The sequence below is a fragment of the Palaemon carinicauda genome, chromosome 26 (assembly GCF_036898095.1).
Source record: "Palaemon carinicauda isolate YSFRI2023 chromosome 26, ASM3689809v2, whole genome shotgun sequence".
NCBI lineage: Eukaryota > Metazoa > Arthropoda > Malacostraca > Decapoda > Palaemonidae > Palaemon > Palaemon carinicauda.
The window spans coordinates 94,001,745-94,007,744 of record NC_090750.1 but is presented as its reverse complement, the minus strand read 5'-3'; the positions used below and the strand labels follow the sequence as shown (position 1 = coordinate 94,007,744).

The 6,000-nt window shown below is 35.4% G+C and overlaps 1 long non-coding RNA gene across 3 annotated transcripts in view; it reads right to left on the bottom strand.

Annotated features, from left to right (window-relative positions):
* Nucleotides 1–4,330: 4,330 nt before the first annotated feature.
* The window catches only part of LOC137619696 (uncharacterized), a 58,271-nt gene continuing 56,601 nt past the window's right edge, over nucleotides 4,331–6,000 (bottom strand). For all 3 annotated transcript variants that reach the window (XR_011039958.1, XR_011039957.1, XR_011039956.1), the window contains 2 exons: nucleotides 5,802–5,994; nucleotides 4,331–4,703 (listed from right to left, as the gene is read on the bottom strand). This is a non-coding gene — a long non-coding RNA (uncharacterized lncRNA). The remainder of the gene's footprint in view (nucleotides 4,704–5,801; nucleotides 5,995–6,000) is intronic.

The window sequence follows — 6,000 nt, the reverse complement described above, 5'->3', positions numbered from 1 at the left end:
AATCGAGATTCCCTCTGTTTTGACGCGTACAGTATTTGACCAAGGAATGTTCATCAATAAACTTATTCTATAGTGCCCTTACAAAGTTATATTACCTGTATTAATATGTGTATGAACAACTATTGATACAGTGTGGGTTGATCTGTATTTGTTTGTGCATTAGCTGTCAACTTCTCTTGTGTATGTTGATGCCACAAGCCATTTACAGTATTGAGATTCTTTGTGTTTTGACTCGTACAGTATTTGACCAAGGAATTTACTTCGACATTTTTACTGTACTCAGTGCACGAGTGTCGTTTGCTTTTGTTTTTTTTTATTTACAAATCTGTATTTACTTTGTAAATAACTGTATTTTTCTAAAACTTAATATGGATTTTAATGTCCTTTGATAGCTGCCATTTTTTCCAGGGGCAGCAATTTCTCCCTGAGCACTTTATAATTGCTAACTTTTGTCCTTTTTGGGCAAAATTAGTTGAAATCCCCATCTCTGTCATACAAGCTGAGGCCAAAGTTCCTGCTCAAGTTTTTTGTTTTAGAAAGATTAAATAAGAATGTCTTGCTAATCATCAAATGCATATGAAGCAGATATGTGTCTCCGATCTGTATTAGGCATTTAGGAGCGTAAGATGGAGTAAGACATTGTCCCTTTTGCAGTGCAGTTTGTGTTTTGGATCACAGCAGTGTCAAGAGGTCTGTGGAAGAGGTAATGATTTCCGCATATGAGCTGTTCATTGTATTCAGGTTCCATAAAACTTTATTGCAAGCAAGCTATTACTGCTAACTCAATGGGAAGGTCCCTAGTGGTAGGATGTGGTTGAAGGGATTTTGCCTTCTGTATATGACCACAATTTTGCTTTCTTATTACAAATATATGTTGTACAATCTCCAGTGTGGGTTGATTTTGTTGCCAGTCACCACTCGGTTGAGATTAGGATTCCTTAATGTCGAAAGTCAAGTGTGCCTTGATTTTCCGCTTTGGTGTTAATTGTCTGCATTCTGAATACGTGTCTTTGTATGCTGGGTTTCTGAGACATTTTGAATTGATCCATTTACCTCAAACATGGATTGTTAAATCATTCTGGTGGCAAGCAGATGTTTAACATTATTCTGGCAGATACTTTAAAAAAAAAATGCTCAGTTTCCATTCAAGACACTTGGTTAGTTGCCTATAAGGAAGAAGGAAACAAACATGTGGATAGAAAATTGCGCAGAAATCCTTAGGAAGTGTTGATTGCTAATTTCGTGTTGATAAAAGCCTTGCATTGTCTACTACTTTTATGGGAAAACTGTCGTCTCCTGAGGTTAAAGTGTATAGGCCATTGCTGTAGAGCTGTTCTTGTGGACACAGAATTTTGTATAGTGCTTGACTTTCCAGTTGGGTAACTTTATACATTATTTCAGTGTAATCTTTCTTGGTTAGAAAATTATCTGCACAAGTTGATTGTCACTGGTCTCAAACTTAGTGCCAAGTGATAGACTCGATGTGTTTTTTTATCAGTGATTTGCGTGATGTTCTCCTCATTGCTTTGATCTGTTTTTGTTCCTTTATGGCCTCGCGATAAATCCAAGGTAGTTGAACTTGTGTTTTGTGATGAACTGCACAAGTACGATATTCTTTTAGGGATGTAAGTTTTAGAATTGTAACTTAGGGTTTGACATGGAATGAGATTGGATTATCCAGGTCCATTTACCCTCAATTTAAGAAAAGTATTTGTATTATATTCTCAACTTTGTATGAATATAATGACAGCCTCTGAGGGAAAATTGAGAATAGCTATATTTTCTCTTAGTTTTCTGGGAAGGAAATTGCTGTGAACACTTCCTTTAGTTGTTCAGGTTACCTAAATAGAAATCAGTTTATTTTGGCATAATTGTTTCACATTAATTAATCTGATTTTGAAACTTTGCTGGAAGTTTTTTTGGTGTTGTTGCTGTATAATGGGTCATAAGAAATGGTTGGTTTAATTTGCATCAGAAAGTTACATGTTGGAGCAGTAAACTCCTTTTGGAATCTGCTGGTGCATCAGGATGCAGTTGAGACAATTTTGGTTGGCAAAATACAGTACCTTTAAATGAAAATGGCAATAGTTTCATAAGATGTACAGTAGTAATATGTACATTATGAATTAAGGACAGTCTGGTACAGTAATTGGAACGGCCATTTGCTCAAAAGACCGCAATATGAAAGGGCACATTTCAACAATCATTTTAGTTTGGTTTACAGAATAAGCAGGAAATAACTTTGCTATTCATTTTAATTTAATGTAAAGATCAGGTGGTTACCCTCCAAGGGAGGTACTGATAGCTGCATTTTGGTATTTAAGATTACCTTGGTACCAATACCAGGTCTTTCAGTCCCACCTTGAAGGGTGTTCTGCCTGTGCTAACTCGTCGGTGTAGGGGAATGCGACAATAGTCCAATCTGGCACATAACTGGCTGGGGTGAAGCTGGGGTGTCAGGGCAGTACTCTGCATTTGATGTCATCCCCTTTTCCGAAGTCTTTGCGCATTTGAGAAGCATCACACGAATTTACCTTAAGTCATGTATTTGGTCTTACTGCTTTCTAGGGAGCTTTTATCATCCTTCATATAATGGACTGTACTTGAAACAAGGACTCCTGTCCTCAGTGATGACTTGGGACACTAAAATAAACTATAAATATCCTTTTACATTAATGATAATTTATTCACATTCAGGGTTTATAAGGGCATATTTCATACATTTATTGCTCCTCATTTCTGATGACATTAATAAGTTTCTACTTTGATGTCAGTTGTAACCAAAGTAATGTAAGAAATATTGCAGTATAGCTAGTTTAGCTAGATTTTTTGCTTAATTAAAATCCTGTAAATCTTGAGGGTGATGCAAGTGACTTTATGATGTTCTTAACTGATGCAATGATATATTCTTCTGGTTATTTACAGAATTAAATCATATAAATCAATGCATAACCAACTTCTTTAGTATTATTATTGAGCTAACATCTGAAACTGTTCCCATTCAGGCCAAATTAAAGATATTTATCTGCTTGAAAAATAGGGAAATATTCTTATAATCAAAACAATCTAAATCCAGGGAAACAATTGCTTGAGTTTAAAAGTTGCATTTTAAGATGCATTCTTACTTTGACAATTATGCATTTATACAGTTGAACGTATTCTGCTTATTAATGGTGTTGCTTTAGAATAGGTGTGGAAGAATTCCGGATAGTTCTTTTGCGCTCTGAATATTCTATTTTCCTAAACTGAACTCAAGATTTTAGTCTATGCACGGTATCATTAGGTTAGGATTGTAACAATTGAATTACAATTTTAAAATATCTGATGAAAAGGATGTATATTTCAAGTCTTCAGTAACATTACCTTAGTACTCAGGTTGTGAACAACTCTTCAGGTATTGTGATTTATCACTAACTGCCATGGCACTTGCCCCAATTTTTGGAGATAGCCGACATCAAAAAAGGAACCAAAAGGGTTATTTTACTCAGTTACTCTTTGACTTTGAAGGTACTTGGCCGAGCTTGGTTGGTATTGCTGAACCAAACTTGTGCGAGTCATTCATCAGGCAAAGAGGATCAATGAGAAAATACCCTTCTCGATTTTTTTTTGTTGGCTACCTCCCAAAATTGGGTTAAGGGCCATGGTAGATCGAGATGAATAACAATAACTGGAAATTTTTATTCATATCAGTTATATTAAGCAGGATTCAAATTCTAAAAATGGTATATGAAACTTTGTCAAATGTTTTCTTGGGTCATTGAAAGAATTTAAAATCTTTTTCATTTGTTGCTTCAGGTCAAGTCATGATTTTACAAAGGAAATTATCAGTTGTGAAAGGAACTTTATTTTTTAAACAACTTTTGGCTTAGTTTAAAACTTACTCAGGAATTTTCTCAAGTTAGTCCAATGACCAAAAGGTGTCTTTTGTTCTGTGGTATATTGTAACACCTTTCTGAATTTGCTCTATCAGTAATTTCAAATTGTCAGCAGCAGCATTTCAAGTTATAAACTTATTTTATCAGGCTTTTTTAAAATACACATTGCAGCTAAAAGACCAATTGGGGGGTGTTCAAGTGATGGGCTGCTTTCAGTAAGCAAACAGTTTTCACTTGACATTAAAACTTTCCATTCAGAGGAGAGAGACAGTTAACACCCTCATTGGAGTGTGAATCAGGGACTGTTCAACTTCTACACAAAGTTTCTGGTAAGCATGGCAGTAAGGCAGAGATCTCTATAGTGTCAGTAAAATGAGATCAGCCCCTTATTTGGGGGGGGGACACTATGTTAAGAGAAAAAAAAAAAATAATTTTATGGAAAATAAAATATAGTATAAACTTTGGTGTTTTATTATTTCACACATCTTGGTTTTTTTACATATGAAACAAAGTTAATATAAGTTTATTTCATCTGTAATGTTAGTTGATGATCCATTCTCTCTGTTCAGAATTTCTGTGATGTCGTCTCCTCATTTTTTTCATCTGTGCATCGTTTGAACTTCACTCCATTCAGATGTAATAGTTCACATGATGTATAAAAGTTTCCAATTTGCAGTTTCCATCAGCCAAGTATACCGAGGTATTCAAACGCTTCTCAGGCCTGGAGAAACTCTTTCCTCTTATAGTAGGTCCGAATAGGTCAACATCCAATGATGAAGTTCCCACTGTTAAAGTCCAATGATGAAGTTCCCACCGTTAAAGAATTATCTGCAATAAAAGGAAATTATAAGTGTCATATCCTTTTTTCCTTTCTTCAACAATCGGTTTAGGTTTAATTTTCCATATGAAATAAAAATGCAGTGATTGACATAAAATAACAAGGAACAGCTTCCGTAAGTAAAGTAATATACCGTACAACCCATCTATTACAGATGACCTGTTCCGTACTATATTCTTTACCAAATTGTTTAACCCTTCTACCCACAAGCTATTTGGAACTTTCCAACTCTTAACCCAGGGCTTTTTTTTTGGGGGGGGGAAAAGCAGATTTTGCCATATATATTTTTTAAATAGCTCTAACAGCCTTAATTTTTGTCATAGAGGGATCAGGTTGGTCTCATTCTTTCGGAAAATGCCTGAAGTTTCTCAAAGTTATCAAAAATATGCAAAATAAAATGTAAATAGCATTTTTTTCAAGGACATACCGGTACGTCCATGGAAGTAAAGGGATTAGTTTTGTGAAACGTACCAGTACGTCCATTGGGGGTAAAAGGGTTAACATGATCATTTACCTAAATAAAAGATTAACCATAATTAATATAATAAAAAAGGTGCAGATATTGGTAACACCAGCTCCTCATTGCCACAGGAAAATTAAAACAAAGCATCCAACTAAAAGGTAGATAGAATAACTAGGTTTGATACAACTAAGCTTTTAAAAGAACATTAACAATTTGCAATTGAATTGAACATACAATGAAGAATGGTGCAATCTCAAGAACATAGTCAGTTGATAGTGAAGTTTTGGGACGCAGTTACGAGGAGAAAGCCATGGATACCAAATTATACCAAATGATACTTGGGATACTATAAAAAGGAGAGACAGAAATTGATTGTTGAAAGTTCGAGAAGTGTTGATAATGAGGTCATAAGAAAAGCCAGGAATGACAGAATATTTAGACAGGACAGCAGATGAGGCCTAAGAATTACTCAAAGTTATTGATGAAATCTCTACTGGGGCAAAGAAGATGGCCATCAATAATAGAGATGCCTCTCTTACAACACAAGAAGAAAGACAACATTGGATGGAACATTTCAGCGAGGTCATGAGTAAGCAATAAAAAGGGAATAATTTAATCGATATACCTTTGGCTGTCGAAGACCTCTACGTGTCCATGAATGAATTCAAAATGCTTGAAGTCGAAGGCATCATTAAAAAACTCAGGAGCTGGAAAGCCCCTAGTTACGATGGAAGAACTGGCGGGATGATGCTGGCTGAATATGAAGTGCCTTCAAGAGTACGAGATTATTTTGTAGGATGTGGCATGAAGAGGCAAACCTGGTG